Genomic DNA, 16,471 nt, shown 5'->3' with positions numbered 1-16,471 from the left:
GGGAAGTCCACACAAATGGACGAAACCAAAAGCTAACAAGCTTCCTGAACAAAGCCAAACACTCTAAGGGACAAAGTAGCAGGGGTGGGGGTCTGGGGACCATGGTTTCGGGGGACATCTGGGTCAACAGTCATAACAAAGTATATTAAGAAAATGTTCTGCACCCCACTTTGTTGAGTGGCATCTGGGGTCTTAAAAGGCAGCGAGAGGCCATCTAAGATGTATCAATTGGTCCCAACCCACCTGGAGCAAAGGAGAATGAAGAGCACCAAAAGCTCCAGGAAAATATTAACCGAAGAGACAAAATGGGTCACATAAACCAGACTCCAACATCCTGAGGCTAAAACTAGATAGCACCCAGCTCCCACCAATGACACCCTGACAGGGAACACAACAGACAGTCCCCGATGGGGCAGGAGAAAAGCGGGGTATAGAATTCAAGTTCTAGTAAAAAGACCAGACTTAATGGTCTGACTGGGACTGGAGGAACCCCAGAAGCCGTGGCCTCTGGACTCTCTGTTAACCCAGAACTAAAACCATTACTGAAGCCAACTCTTCAGACAAAGATTAGACTGAACTGTAAAACATAAAATAATACTCGTGAAGAGTGTGCTTCTTAGTTCAAGTAGATACACGACACTAAATGGGCAGCTCCTGTCCAGAGGCAAGATGAGAATGCAGAAAGGTATAGGAGCTGTTTGAATGGACACGGGAAATCCCTGGTGGACAGGGGTATGCTATCACATTTTAAGGATAGCAACTAGGGCCACATAATAATGTGTATAAATTCTGAACAGGAAACTAGAGCTGTAAATTTTCACTTAAAGCACAATAAAAAAATTTATTAATTAATTTTAAAAATGGTTTTCTGCTATATGCTACACACACCGTCATAGGTAGAATCTTCATTAGTTTTTCAGACTGTACTAGTACATCCTTGTGGAACCCACAAAAAGAACAACCGGAAATGCATCCATAAGTTCCTGCTGTCACTCTGTCCCCTCAGTCCCATCATGGGCAACTGGAAGTATTCACCATGGCCAAAAACACACTTACAAATACACAGAGAAAAGGAAGCATTTTAAAAAACAAATAAGGTCCTAATTTCCCTTCACAGTGGATGTCAACTCAAGCCAGTGGATGTCAACTCAAGCCATGTGAGGAGAAAGCCTCTCACCGCCATGCACAGGGGGAGGTTCTCCCCACGCAAAACTGCTATGTATTAAGCAGCCTTGCTAGTTACAGTGTCTACCCTGAGGGACAGGAACGTAGGGAGTGGAGACAATTATCAGGATTTTTCAAACAAAGACATACATTACCGTAAAAGAGCTATATCTGTGCTTGACTTGCCCACATCAGTTTTTCTCAAAGGCAAAAGACACCAGACAACAGCTGAATTCTACCTACCAAATGGAATGTGAAAGAATGGGAGAAAAACAGCAGTAACAATGAAACAATGTCTTTTTTTTATAATTATTATAAAATTAAGAATCTTTTAAAAAAATGAAATAAAATGCATACGCTTGGCCAAAGAGTAGCACAAACAGTTCAGCGCTCAACTACTAGCTGAAAGATTGGCAATTCAAATCCGCAAAGAGGTGCCTCGGAAGAAAATCTATCAACTTTTGAAAGGCCTTGAAGAGTCTATGGAGCAGTTCTATTCTGCACACTTGGGGTCACCATGAGTCCGAGTAAACTCAATGTGACTCAACAACAATTAATGACAACAACTTGGTTATAGCTCCATCACATTAGCCCTAGTGCTTCCACCATAATCTGAAACTATCCCCTGTGGTCCAAGGAAGAAGACCTCTAAAAGGTATTATGGATAACAAAAATCACCAAGAAGTGTTTTCTGGAACTATGATCTTAGCTGCCTAATTGCTTGACTCTATTTTATCCACCTGTAAAAATTAGACTCCTTGTTATTGTTGTTGTTAGGTACCCTGAAGTCAGTACCAACTCATAACAACCCAATGTACAACAGACCAAAACACTGCCAGGTCCTGCACCATCCTCACAATTGTTGCTATGTTTGAGCCCATTGTTGCAGCCACTGTGTCAATCCATCTTGTCAAGGGTCTTCCTCTTTTTTGCTGATCCTCTACCCACCCAAGCATGACGTGCTTCTCCAGGAACTGGTCCCTCCTGATAACACGTCCAAACTACCTCAGACAAAGTCTCACCATCCTCACTTCCAAGGAGCACTCTAGCTGTACTCCTTCTAAGACACGCTTGTTCTTTACCAACACCATAACTGAAAAGCATCAATTCTTCTTCGGTCTTGCTTATTCACTGTCCAGTTTTCACACACATATGAGGTGACTGAAAATACCACTGCTTCCGGGTCAGGCGTACCTTAGTCCTCAAAGTGACATCTTTGCTTTTCAACACTTTAAAGAGGTCTTTTGCAGCAGATTTGCCCAATGCAATACCTTGTTTCATTTCTTGACTGCTGCTTCCATGGGTGTTGACTGTGGATCCAAGTGAAATGAAATTCTTGACAACTTCGATCTTCTCTCTGTTTATCGTAATACACTTTATTGGTCTAGTTGTGAGGATTTTTGTTTTCTTTATGCTGAGGTTTAATTCATACTAAAGGCTGTGGTCTTGATCTTCATTAGTAAGTGGTTCAAGTTCTCTTCATATCGAAAATTGTTAATGAACCTTCCTCCAATCCTGATGCCACGTTCTTCGTCAGAGAGTCCAGCTTCTCGGGTTATTTGCTCAGCATACAGATTGAATAAGTATGGCGAAAGAATACAATCCTAAGGCACACCTTTCCTGATTTTAAACCACACAGTATCCCCTTGTTCTGTTCAAACGACTGTATCTTGATCTATACACAGGTTACCCACGAGTACAATTAAGGGTTCTGAAATTCCCATTCTTTGCAATGTTAGCCATGATTTGTTATGATCCACATAGTTAACGCCCTTGCACAGTCAATAAAATACAGGTAAATATCTTTCTGGTATTCTCTGCTTTCAGCTGAGATCCATCTGACATCAGTCATGATACCCCTTCTTCCACATCCTCTTCTGAATCTGGCTTCAATTTCTGGGATGAATCTGGCTTGAATTTCTGGGAGTTCCAGGTCGATGTATTGCTACAACCATTTTTGAATTATCTTCAGCAAAATTCTACGTGCATGTGATATTAATGATATCGTTCGATAATTTCTACATTCTGATGGATCACCTTTCTTTGGAATGGGCACAAACATACATCTCTTTCAGTGGGTTGGCCAGGTAGCTGTCTTCCAAATAAATTGGCATAGACGAATGAGTACCTCTGATGCTCCATCCGTTTGCTGAAACATCTCAATTGGTATTCTTCAATTCCCGGAGCCTTGTTTTTTGCCAATGCCTTCAGTGCAGCTTGGACTTCTTCCTTCAATATCATCAGTTCCTGATCATAGGCTACCTCCTGAAATGGCTGAACACTGACAAATTCTTTTTGGTACAATGATTCTGTGTATTCCTTCCATCTTCTTTTGAATTTTCCTGAGTCTTTCAATATTTTGCCCATAGAATCCTTCAATTTTTCAACTTGAGGCTTCAATTTTCCCTTCAGTTCTTCCAGCTTGAGAAACCCCGAAGAAGAACTGAAGCCTTTGAATTGTGGTATTGGTGAAAAATACTGAATATACCACAGATTACCAAAAGAACGAACAAATCTGTCTTGGAAGAAGTACCACCAGAATGCTCCTTAGAAGCAAGGATGGCGAGACTGTGTCTTACATACTTTGGACATGTTGTCAGGAAGGATCAGTCCCCAGAAAAGGACATCACACTTGGTAAAGTACAGGGTCAGCGGAAAAAAGGAAGACCCTCAATGAGATGGACTGACACAGTGGCTGCAACAATGGGCTCACACATAACAATTGTAAGCGTGGTGCAGGACCAGGCAGTGTTTCGTTCTGTGGTACACAGGGTCGCCATGGGTTGGAACCCACTCCACAGAACCTAACAATAACAACAACTTGCTTTCTTCATGTATAATGTCCTTGATGTCATCCCACAACTCGTCTGGTCTTCAGTCATTAACGTTCAATGTGTCAAATCTGTTCTTGGATGGTCTCTAAATTCAGGTATGATATACTCAAGGTCCTATTTTGGGTCTGGCAGCTTGTTTTAATTTTTTTCAGCCTCAGCTTGCACTTGCATGTGAGCAATTGATGGCTATTCTAAAGCTGGCCCCTGGCTTTGCTCTGACTGATGACATTGAGATTTTCCATCGTCTCTTTCCACAGATGTAGTCAATTTGACTCCTGTGTTTTCTGTCTGGTGAGGTCCATGTGTATAGTCACCGTTCATGTTGCTGAAAAAAGGAATTCGCACTGAATAAATCGTTGGTCTTGCAAAATTCTATCATGTGATCTCTGGTGTCATTTCTGTCACCAAGGCCCTATTTTTCAACTATCCATCCTTCTTGTTTCCAACTTTTAAATTCCAATCACCAGTAATTATCAATACATCTTCATTGCACGTTTGATCAATTTCAGACTACAGACGTCGGTAAAATCTTCAACTTCCTCATCTTTGGCATTAGTCATTGGTGCATAAATTTGACTAACAGTTATATTAACTGGTCTCCCTTATAGGTTCCTAACTAAAGACTTCAGAAAATCTATTTAGCTAACTCAAATCCAAGTTGATTACTTTTCTACTTTTTTATATACTCCTTTACATGTAGTTGGAGTCTCTGGGTGGTGCAAACAATTAACATGTTCCCCGCTAACCGAAAGGTTAGAAGTTTGAGGCCACCCAGAGGTGCCTTGGAAGAAAGGCCTCATGATCTACTCCAGAAAAATCAGCCACCGAAACCCTACGGAGCACAGTTCTACCTGGACACACATGGGGTCTCCAGGAGTCGGGGTCAGCTTGACGACAACTGGACTTGAGCCTCTAACCACCCAGGAACTCCCCACATACAGTTAGCACTAAATAAACGCTCATCCAGTGACTGAGTGGTCCAAAGAGTCACTTGTTCCAGTTGAAACGTCTTTACGTTTCCCATCTCCCAAACTGCAACCTGACTTTGAAAAAACAGAAAGAAAAAACGTTAAGGCATTAAGAGCACCTGTAAGAGAGGCAACTCCTCTCCAATGACGTTGAAATCTGCCCTGACTTCACAGATCAACAGTATCACGACACCCAAAAGTGGAAACAACGCTTCATCTACATTTCCTACCAGGACCTCCCAGCCAGGCTCCCCAGGCTGAGAAGAAGAGGGGAGCAGCAGCATCTGTGTGGCTCCTTGGGAGTCCCTACAACACCCCAAACCCGCAAGCTCATCCTCATGGGGCTACGGCCTCATGCTTGACTTCTCTGCGCCTGTTCTTTCTTGCTACCTTGAGGACCTTAACTTTAAAAATCAGCTAAGCAGAGGGCTTTTTTTTTTTTTTAAGCAGAGGGCGTGACTTAAGTTTTCCCATGTGAACAAAATCCCAACACCCCAGAAAAGAGTCAATAAAGATTTACCTTCAGGATTATTATTTTAAAGTGAGATTATGCTTTCCTATTCTTCTGTCACTTGCAAATCCCCAAACCTACTAGAATTCACTTAAAACTAATCTACGGTGTTTTCATTGGAAGAAAGCAATCAGGAAAAGCTCTGGCCCACTGAGCAGCTGGGAATTTCTCTGCTGAAGGTTTGGTTTAGTCTTTATTTTTCTAGCTGCTGGCCCTGCTAACATGAATCAGTGAATGTTGCATTAAATCTTGCAGAGAAAAGCTACCTAAGCAGTTCTTAGGTAGGATTCAATAAAAATAAATTGCCTTGCCTCTGTGGGGAAGTCTGTTGCTTCAACTTCACAATTACAGTCAAAGAGAGCAAAGGACAGCAACTGCAAAATATTGTACTTGATTTTAAAAGAATTTCACTGCATATATGCTACAGACTGAAGTGTTCATTAACAAACCCAGAGGGAAAGCAGCAGCTCCCTGATGCACAGCTCCAGCTTATGACCAAATAGCTTATTGATACATATAAACAGCATCAATACCATCACTGAGACTTAGATGATCATAGGAATGGCCTGGCAAGGTTTTCTTAGCGGTCTGGGTACAAAAACAGAATACCCACACGTTAATTTTTCACCTTGTAGGTGATGAGTCCCTAATTAATGCAAAGCGACAAATCCCAATGTTTATGTGCCCAAGACATACATCACCAGGCTTCTAACACCAAGTGAGCCTGTGCCATCCTCCCCGAGCTGGAATTCAGCCTTCTGAGCTAACCTTTGCTCTACAGATGAAAACCACATCAACAGAGGATTATCTAGTTCTCACTGCATATCAAGTGCTGGGAGGGAATGCAAAGAAACACGACACGATCCCAGCTCTCAGATAACACACCATGTAGATGATATAAATGGAAAAACTGAGTAATCAAAGATTGTTTTAACAGTTCAAGAGGCAAGAGGAGAACCATCAAAACGTACAAGACTAACTGCCATATCGCTGGCACATCCACTGGGTGTGTCTGTAGAAATTCAGAAAGCAAACAGTTGCCGTCCAATCAATTCCGACTCATGGAAACAGCATGTATGTCAGCGTACAACTACGCCCATAGAGTTTTCGGTGGCTGATTTGTTATAAGCAGATCACCAGTCCTTTCTTCCAAGGTACCTCTTGGTGAACTCGAGCCTCCAACCCTTCAGTTATCAGCCAAGCATATTAACCCAGGGACTCCTTAGAAATTCGGAGCAGGTTATTATTTTAGGCTGGAGAGATCAGGTAAAGTTTTGGCGGGGGGGGAGGCACAAGGAGATTTGTGCAGTTATGACCACCTGAGCTCTGCTTTCCTCCAGTCCTTTTAGGTTTCATTCCCGGAATAAAACTCTCCCCCACCCAGCCCCGTATTTCTCCTCAGACCTTGCTTCGATTCCTAAGCCTGAACTATCCAATATGGTGGCCAGCAGCCACATGCAGCTACTGGGCACCTGAAATGTGGCTAGTCCGAATTGGGTCTGCTGTAGGTGTGACGTAACACTGGACTTTGAAGACTCAGTATGAAAAAAAGAATGTAAAAGATCTCATTAATATTTGTATATCAATTACACGTTGAAATAATATTTTGGGTATGCTGAGTTAAATGAAATATACTATTAAAATTAATTTCACCTGTTTTGTTTTGTTTTTTACTTTTTTCATGTGGCTACTAGAAGAGTGAAGGAGCCCTAGTGTGGTAACGGTTAAGCGCTCAGCTGCTAATGGAAGGCTGGTGGTTCGAACCCATCCAGTGGTACCGCAGGAGAAAGACCTAGCAACCCACTTCTGTGAACATTACAGCCTAGGAAACCCTATGGGGCAGTTCTCTGTCACGTGGGGTCACCATGAGTCGAAAATCGACCTGACTATGCCCAACAATTAGAAAATTAAAAGTTACGTATGTGTCTCACATTACGTTACTGCAGAACAGTGCTGTCCTAACCAATACTGCCATTTTTTGGCTGTTCTTCAGCATTCTGCTGCTGAATTCCTAACAGTTATGCCCTACCCTAGTTGCATAACAATCCAAAAATGTCTTCAGTATCCAAAAAGGGATCAAAAGTGTTCTAAATTTTTTTCAGATAAAAATTAGGGCTTGAGGGGCTTCTTCAGCTGTGGGAAATCAGAGATTCCACTCTGATAAGGTCATACTAAGTCACTGTCCACTAGAGGACTTATAAAGGTGGTTATGTGGGGATAAGTAAAACTCGCCTGGATTTCTCCATGTTCCTACAAAACACCCTAGTCTCCCAAGACATGAGGACGCGTACAATATAAAAACAGAGAATGTATATGACATATAGATAACGTTTGCTTTCACTTTCCCTAGAAGCAATTTACTCTTGACATATCATGAGAATTTGTCTAAAAAACTTTTTTTTTTAACCAGAAAGGATAACAAAGTTTTTCTTATCTTCATGAACGGAACGCCGGTGGTGCAGTGATTAATCACTCGGCTGCTAACCAACAGGTTGGCGGTTCGAATACACCAGCTGCTCCGTGGGAGAAAGATGTGGCAGTCTGCTTCCGTAAAGATTACAGCCTTGGAAACCCTATGGGGCAGTTCTACAGTGCCCTACAGGGCTGTTGTGAGTCTGAATCAACCTGATGGCAGGGGGTTTGGTTTTGTGGTTTTTATCTTCATGAGAAAGCCAAATGGCTACAGCTGGCCTAGGTCCCTAAGTTAAGCCCCCAAGGTGCTAGGAAAACCTACCTCCCTACTTATGAAATTTCAACAAGGATGAAGCCCAGACCTTGGACACATCTCTAGGTTGTAAAGCCAGAGACACCTGGGGTTTATCTTACCCTTAGAATGATCCACAAGGTTAGCTGAGAACCCAGGATCCTTTCCATCAAAGGAGCAACGGTTTTTTCCCCTCTCCACCCAGCGGGGGTGGGGGGGAGGGCAGCTGCTCCATCCCTCATCCGCAGGATGTAACCTGCATCCGTATAGAAAGTTTCCACCAGCTCCCACGTTGTTACCTGTAGGTCAAGGTATGGGGGACCAACACTGCAATGTTACTCTGGCTACTGACCTGTGACCTGGTTGTAAATATCAGTAAAGAACTATTTTCCCTGACTCAGGTGCCTTGTGTTTCTGCAGTATTCATGTCTATAAAGAATATAACAATGCTATTGAGGAACATCTCAGACCCTTCATGCTTCTTGACAAAGAGCGCGTCCAACCTCACCAGGAGCCACCAGTCTGAAACTGTTTTCAAGTAGCAAGAGCCGTGAAGAGTAGGTCGATGGTACCTTCTCCCAGCGCTGGCTGAGGACATCGTGATTCTAGAGCCTGGCTCCAGACATTAAGGCAGAAAGAGCACAAGAATAGTTAAATCCAGGTCCAGGGACGGATTACCCAATAAGCAAGGTATGCACGGGCTTAACTGTTTACTTACTAATCCGAAGTGCACAATCTCTCCTGTTTTTCACCACCTCACAGTGAGTAAACACAAGTAAGCCTGTGCCTGCCTTGCTCACTGGCTAATCCGCCCGAGGTTAGCACAGCACCTTCCTCAACAAGGACCAGTACACTTTCCCCAAACTTACACTACAGAGCCCTGATGGTACAACGGTTAAGCGCATGGCTGCTAACCCAAGCTTAGCTGTTCAAACCCACCCAGCAGCTCCTCGGGAGAAAGATCTTGTGACCTGTTCCCGTAAAGATTACAGCCTAGAAAACCCTAAGGGGCAGTTCTACTCTGCTGCATGGGGTCACTATGAATTGAAATTGACTCAACGGTACCTAACAACAACAACAATCTTACGCTACCCAGGGGTAAGGTCAAGAGGGGACATTTTAGAATTGTCTTGAGTTATAAAAGTAATTGTGCTTGTTGTATTAAATTTGGAAATTACAAAACTATTTCAAAGGGAACAAAAAACACAACCCCACCATCCAAATGATGTTTTCTTCCAGTTTTTTTTTTTTTAATCATGTTATACAAATACATTTACAAACAGAATTAGGGCCACAATTTAATGCCCTCTTCTTTCCATCCAGCATATACCATAAACATTTTCCAATCATCAAATGCTTTTCAAAAACATGAATTTTGTAAGCTAACTATACTCATATCTGCATGTGCCATAATTCATCCAAATGTACTCCTACTGTTGGATATTTAGGTTGTTTCCAAGTTTTCACTACAATAAAAGCCAATTCAGTAAACATCCTCGTACATAAATCTTTGTTCCCAACTCTGGTTACTTCACTGAGTGGATTCCTAGAAGTGGAATTAACTGGGTCAGAGGGTTTAACGTTTTCAAGACTTTCAGTACATAGCACTAAACTGAATTCCAGGAAGGTTATTTCAATGTACAGTTCTAACTACAAGATAGATTACTCAGTTTCAAAGTCAATGGCATGCAGTACCCAGTTACAGCATTCGTGATTCAGTCTTCACTTGTGCCATATATTCTTTAAGGAAACACAGAATTGGTCCATTCTCTTTTCCTGATTCCATATTTACCTTCTGCTGTTGGCACTGTGTGCTGTCAAGTCTAACTCACAGTCAGAATCATAGTGACCCTATGTGACAGCACAGAACTGCCCCATACGTTTTCTTATGCTGCAATCTTTAAAGAAGCAGATCACCAGATCCTTCTCCCACGGAGAGGCTGGTGGGTTCAAACTACTGAACTTATGAACGTTAGCAGCCAAGCACTTAACCATTGTGCCACCAGGGTTCCTTATTTACCTCCTGCTGACAAAAACAACACTGAACCAAAGAAGACCACCTGGGGGAAAGGAAGAGGACCTAAGAGTGTTATCACAGTATTTCTAATAAATATTATCTACCTGTATTCTGTATCTTCCTCTAGAAGCCTATAGTTTCTTCCAAAGGAAATTTTGGATTAAGTTTGAGGCCTCGAATGTTGTTGTAATCCGCTGCAGAGTCAGTCCCTGACAGACAGTGACCCCTTGCACAATGGAACAAAATGCTGCCTTGTCCTGCATCATCCTTTTGAGGACTGGACCACTGAAATCTATACAGTTTTCATGGCTGATTTTTAGAAGCAGATTGCCAGGCCTTTCTTCCTAGTCCATCTTAGTCTAGAAGCTCTGCTGAAACCTGTTCAGTATCACAGCAACACACGGGCTTCCAATGACACACTACGGTGGCCAGGAATTGAACCCGGGTCTCCCACACGGAAGGTCCGAGTTCTACCACTGAACCACCAATGCCTTAAGGCCTCGGATGGTGGGTACCAATTCCTCCAGCCCAGACAGTGTCCTAATACTAGTATTCCTAAGGTGGCTTCAATCATGCCCAAGTGATAACTACTGACAACTTGCTGTTCATTTGTAAAAAGTCTACTGATACCTAACAGTTTTCCCATCAGACTTTATCTTTCCCTGGATAAAAAGGCCTGACCTCTAAGCCCAGAGTGGAGGGTCCTCCAATAGTTCAGCTGGTCCTTGAGTTCCTATCAATTAACTACCAACTGTTACCGTTGCCCACCACCCCCAACCTCTGAAACTCTTTCAATGGCATTTGTGCAAAGACAGAAAATTTATCTGCCTGATTACATCTTCTTTCTCTCCCAATCAAGAATTCAGGAGGCATGGTGAAGGGTAAGAGTACACAATACTGGGGAAGCCAGCACAACCTGACCAAAGCGAAGTCATAGAAGCTTCAAAGACACATCCAAACTCCCTGAGGGACTGAATTACTGGGCTGAGGGCTGGGTACCATGGTCCCAGGGAACATCTAGCTCAATTGGCACAACAGGTAATAAAGAAAATGTTCTATATCCTACTTTAGTGAGTATCAAAGTAAGTCTTAAAAGCTTGTCAGCAGCCATCTAAGGTACTACACTGGTTCCACCCCATCTAGAGAAAGGGAGAACGAAGAAAACCAAAGGAAGACACAAGGGAAAGATTAGTCCAAATGACTAATGGACCACAAGTACCACAGCCTCTACCAGACCGAGTCTAGCACAGTTAGATGGTGCCCAGCTACCACCACCAACTGCTCTGACAGGGATCACAACAGAGGGTCCGGGACAGAGCTGAAGAAAAATGCAGAACAAAATTCTAACTCACAAGACCAGACTTACTGGTCTGACCGAGACTGGAGAAACCCCAAGAGTATGGCCCCCCAGACACCCTTTAAACTCAGTACTGAAGTCACGCCTGAGGTTCACCCTTCAGTCAAAGATTAGACAGCCCCATAAAACAAAATGAGACTAAAGGGGCACACCAGCCCAGGGGGAAGGACAAGAAGACAAGAGGGGAGAGGAAAGCTGGTAATGGGGAACCCAATGTCAAGAAGGAGAGAGTGCTGACATGTCTTGTGGGTGGCAACCAATGTCACAAAACAGTACGTGTATCAATTGTTTAATGAGAAACTAATTTGCTCTATAAACCTTCATCTAAAGCACAAAAAAAAAGTTAAAAAAAATTTAGATCCTCCAAACACCTGACATTCATAACCTCAATAAGAACAAGTTAAACTGTGAAATCACTTTTTCCTTTGATCACATTATGTAACCAAGTGTCAAAGGCTGTAACACAGACAGCAACAGGCTGCCAACTACATCTGAAAAGAAATTCCTTATGAAAATCACATAGCAAGCAGTTAACTCCCAAAATGTTTGTTTAATGAAAGCTGGACAGGCATTTATCCACAAAATCCTAAACTAGGATATTCTGTTGAACTAAATTGGTCTTGCCCTTGAGATAAAAATGCTTAGAATCCATCATGAGAGAGAACCGCACAAGCCTTCTGCTCGTCAAGAAGACAGGGCAGTGCAGCACACACATGGACCGTGACTTATGGAGATGTTCCTTGCTTGGGTCTAATTCTTTCTTGCTTATGGGAGCTGAATACTAGACTGACAAAAGGACTCTCAGCCCAAACAGAAACAAATAGAAAAGAAGCCCAAATTCTCTGTGGCCTTCCGGGACAACGAGATAAAAATACAAAAAGTCATTGGTTCAAGCTCACGAGCACCTCCACAGGAGAAAGATGTGGCCGTTTATGAAGATTTACAGCCTTGGAAACCCTATGGGGCAGTTCTACTCTGACACTATGAGTGGAATCGACTCGGCAGCAATGGGTCTGGTTTTCTGGTTAGAGACACTTGAAGGAGCCCTGTTGGGGCAACAGTTAAGCAATCAGCTGCTAACCGAAAGACTGGCGGTTCAAACTCACCAGTGGCTGGCTTTGCTGGAGAAAAGACCTATTTGCTCCCATAAAGATTACAGCTAGGAAACCCTATGGGGCAGTTCTCTTCTGTGCTGTAGGGTCATCAGGAGTAGGAATCAACTGCACAGCATGTAACAACATAGACGCTCGATTCAGTGGTTCTCCACTTTGGCTCTGCCCCACTCACCCGAGGGATCCCAGTCTGGGGAATGACGGGTTGTCGCGGGGAAAGGCGGGGAGAGGCTCTATATAGTCTCAAATCTGGGGGCTCCTGTGCCCCATCCCCTCAGAGATGACAGAACCAACCAGCACATTTTACAGATGTGAAAACTAAGGTCCAGAAAAGGGAAGTGATTGAAGAGTTAGTACAACAGCTGGGAGTCAACTCTGGGCCTCTGGATTCTGGGTCCACGCACCTTCCCCCACACAGAGCCTAGTATATAGGTGGCTGTCAACAAATATTTAACAAATAAATGAACTAATGGCACAAGGTTCATATTCATTTAACAACTTAACTGCGTGAGTTCTACAGTGGTTCGGATCTTGGACTCCCTGGACCCCGAGCAGAACGCAAAGGTACTGATGGAGGTGGGAGGGTCCTCTGCTAGTTTCAGTACCTCAAAAAGCCCAACAGGACCGTGAGCTTACCTGAAAAGCGCTGTCCAGGCTGTCTAAAACACCAAGTCCCTCTACTGTGCCTGGAATTAGATCAACTAGATTCGATAACAATGCTTTTCTCAAGTCAATCGTAAGTTCTGACTGGAAACGCCACGTGTTCTGAATAATAGAAAATGAGCAAGTGAACTCTCCCTAAGTAAATGCAATTTATTTCAAGACCCTCAAAATACAGGGCTTGTGAGGGGAAAATCATTTTGAAGGGCTGCTTCGAGGTAAAAAGTTGGAGGCTGCAAGCCTGCTGTCCACTTTGAATCCAGAGGGGCCCAGGTAGAGCCCTGCAGACAAAGAAGCTGCCAGGATCAGGTGCCTATAGGCTTCATTTCATGGCTGTGAATTTCCCTTGGTATTTTAGATAAATACTGACTTCTGGTTTACATCTCAACTCTCTGTATTATTTTCCTTCTACGTACAGAAGTTTATCATTATTTGTTGAAAAAGTGAGGTTTAATCAAACCTTGCTCCCATTCCCACCAGCCACTCCCACCACCTGGCCACCGCACAGCCCTGCCTCGGGCAGACGTAACGCAGAAATCATTGTTCCAACTCAAGTCCAAGGGCGACAGAAACGGGACGGAGGCAGAAAGGCCTGACCTTTTACTCCTGCATGAAAGGAACACAGTACCCCAGAGAGATGTAAGGAAGAAGAGTTGACTTTTATTAATAATAACTGACATTTCTCAGCAGATTATTTTTATGTATTACTTTCTGTATTTTGTTTTATATATGTAAAAATATGTTATATATTTAATACCTTATTTCACATATGTAACGTTGAGCACACAAGTATTCAATAAATGCAAGTTAATCAAGTCCCTTTAAAGATGTTATGGCAAAATATTGAAATTAGCTAAGGCATGCCTGTAATTATACATAATGAATCGAAGAGTCTCAAAGCAATGACGAAGAAAATTCATACTACAGCACAATGAGGCTTGGGAAGATTTTTTTCTCCCGCTATACAGAAAATACATTGGTCCAATCATTGTTATTTTCATCTCATCTGGTCTCCATAGGTACCACCTAATTTTTGACAGGAAAAATTCACTGACATTGTTATATTTCATTGTTAAATACTTTCTCGATACTTGACATAAAATAGTTACTCCATGTTTAACTCCTTGCCAACATTCATATACTCTCAGAAGTAAAGCCCCTCCTTTCTGGAAGTGTGATAAGAGAAAGTCAGCATTTAATCCCCAATCATGATCGCCCGGCTTTTTAGGTTAATAGTAATGATAGTTTTTTTTTTTTTTTTAAGTTAATGCCTTACACATTTATAGATTACTGTACTATAGGCAACTTTCTTTCATACACAGTATCTCATTTATTCCCAAAAGCAACTCTGAGATATACAGTCAAATATTATTATTACCTTCAAAGGACCCCAAAAGGTAATCACTGTATTTATTTTGTGGTTGTTTATCATCAGCTCGCCAACTAAAAAGCAATCTCCCTAAAGGCCTTTCGTGTTCTTTCTTGTTCTCGGTTGAATCCACAAGCCTAGCACTGGGTCTGGTGCACAGTAAATGTTCTGCGAATATTTACTGAATGAATAAACTAATTCCCTTATCTGCTTTAAGCCCTTTTTGGTATAAGGCAGATTAGGGAATCATGACCCAGTTCAGAGGTCTGTTCACTATCAAAATGAAATGTGTGAAACTGCTCTAAAAACAAAACAAGTGAACAACAACAACAAAGAAAAACAGAGCTTATATTTGATACTAAGAATAAAATTAAAATGTCCTTGGCAACACAAGGAATTTAAGGCACATCAAATGCTGAACTTCCTTAGTTTCGAGTGCTCCGTCACGAAGTGTAAACATCTTTAACTGGCTCCTACATTGAATATTTGCCCTAATAAAGCACGTCAGACGGCAGCGAGGACAGCGGTGGGGCCAGAGTTCACAGAGCTGCCGCTGCTTCATGGCAACCGTTTGCTGGCCATGATCGGCCTCCCATCTGAACACACACCCTTACTGTTGATTATGACCACATTTTTACACGTTAAGTACATCTGAAATATGTGGAATTATCTCTTAACTTCTGAGGGTTCACAGAAAAAAGGCTATTTGTTGAGAATGGAAAATGTAAGTGTTTCATTTCAAGAAGCAATTAAACTATACAAATCATAACAACAGACAAGAACTCTTGGATCTAAGTGGCAAAAATCTAACTTCTTACACAACAGGCCAAGTTATTTAATTATAATCATTCACTAATTAACAGTGAAATTCTGGACTTTGCGACATCAATCAATAGATATTCAAGGTTTTCCTTTTGGAGATTCCAGTTTAAGTCCTAAATATTCTTTCTGCTGAAGTTTCCTTAGAAAACGTAAGTTTTTCTAGGAATTCTTAGTTTTCTTCCCTCCCGCAAAAAAAAAAAAAAGATGGGGCTTCTGGAAAATCAGATAATGCTGGATCAGCCTGGGAGACAAAACTAAGCAGGGATTCCCCCCGCCCGCCAGGTCCTGCTAAGGAAGCAGCATCTGTCTAGCATCAAGGCCGTCCACTCTCCCTGCTCGTCTGTCACCAGACTCCTCTCTGCACCTGCACTTAAGCACCAAAAAGTGCAGGCTGCTAGGCTCCAACGGTATTCACAGGCAGTCCGAAAACCCATGAACGACTGTACGCTTGACAACAACCTTGCTGATTCCTAAAAATCCACAACAGGAAATGTAACTATCCTCCACCCTCCTAGCCATTCATCAAAAGCAGATGGAGTCACAGCAACAGGGAGGCCAGTAGCAGAAAGCAAATGTCATGGTCACTTTTTCCCATTTAGAAAGCCTCCACATTTTCTTATTCCATAACCAAGGGCAAGGCGTACACCCACTGCTCATACTGCCGGAGAAGGCTGCGGAGGACAGAGGAGCAGTTAAAATGCCCCCACGTTTCAAACACTACGGGTTTAAACCACCCCCTAAACTCGCTGCCAACGAGTCGATTCCAACTCATTGCAACTCTACAGGAAGGAGTAGAACTGCCCCACAGGGTTTTCCAGGAGCGGCTGGTGGATTCGAACTGCAGACCTTTCGGTTAGCAGCCCAGCTCTTAACCACCCCCCAGTATGTGACAATCTCGACTGCCAGTCCCAGGAGTCCCCATTTACAGCTGATCACAAAGGGTCCCGTCTACC

General features: G+C 42.7%; 1 protein-coding gene across 5 annotated transcripts in view; it reads right to left on the bottom strand.

Moving 5' to 3' along the window:
• The window catches only part of IRF2 (interferon regulatory factor 2), a 143,633-nt gene that overhangs the window by 125,341 nt on the left and 1,821 nt on the right, over positions 1-16,471 (bottom strand). The window contains exon 1 of one of the 5 annotated variants that reach the window (XM_064273530.1): positions 1-16,471. This exon is cut by the window's left edge and continues 18,023 nt beyond it. The exons of the other annotated variants lie outside the window; for them this stretch is intronic. The gene's annotated coding sequence lies outside the window, so the exon portion shown is untranslated. 5 annotated transcript variants of the gene reach the window in all.

Source organism: Loxodonta africana, chromosome 21, assembly GCF_030014295.1.
Source record: "Loxodonta africana isolate mLoxAfr1 chromosome 21, mLoxAfr1.hap2, whole genome shotgun sequence".
Lineage (NCBI taxonomy): Eukaryota > Metazoa > Chordata > Mammalia > Proboscidea > Elephantidae > Loxodonta > Loxodonta africana.
The sequence above is the reverse complement of the archived record's forward strand: the minus strand, read 5'-3'. Positions and strand labels throughout refer to the sequence as shown.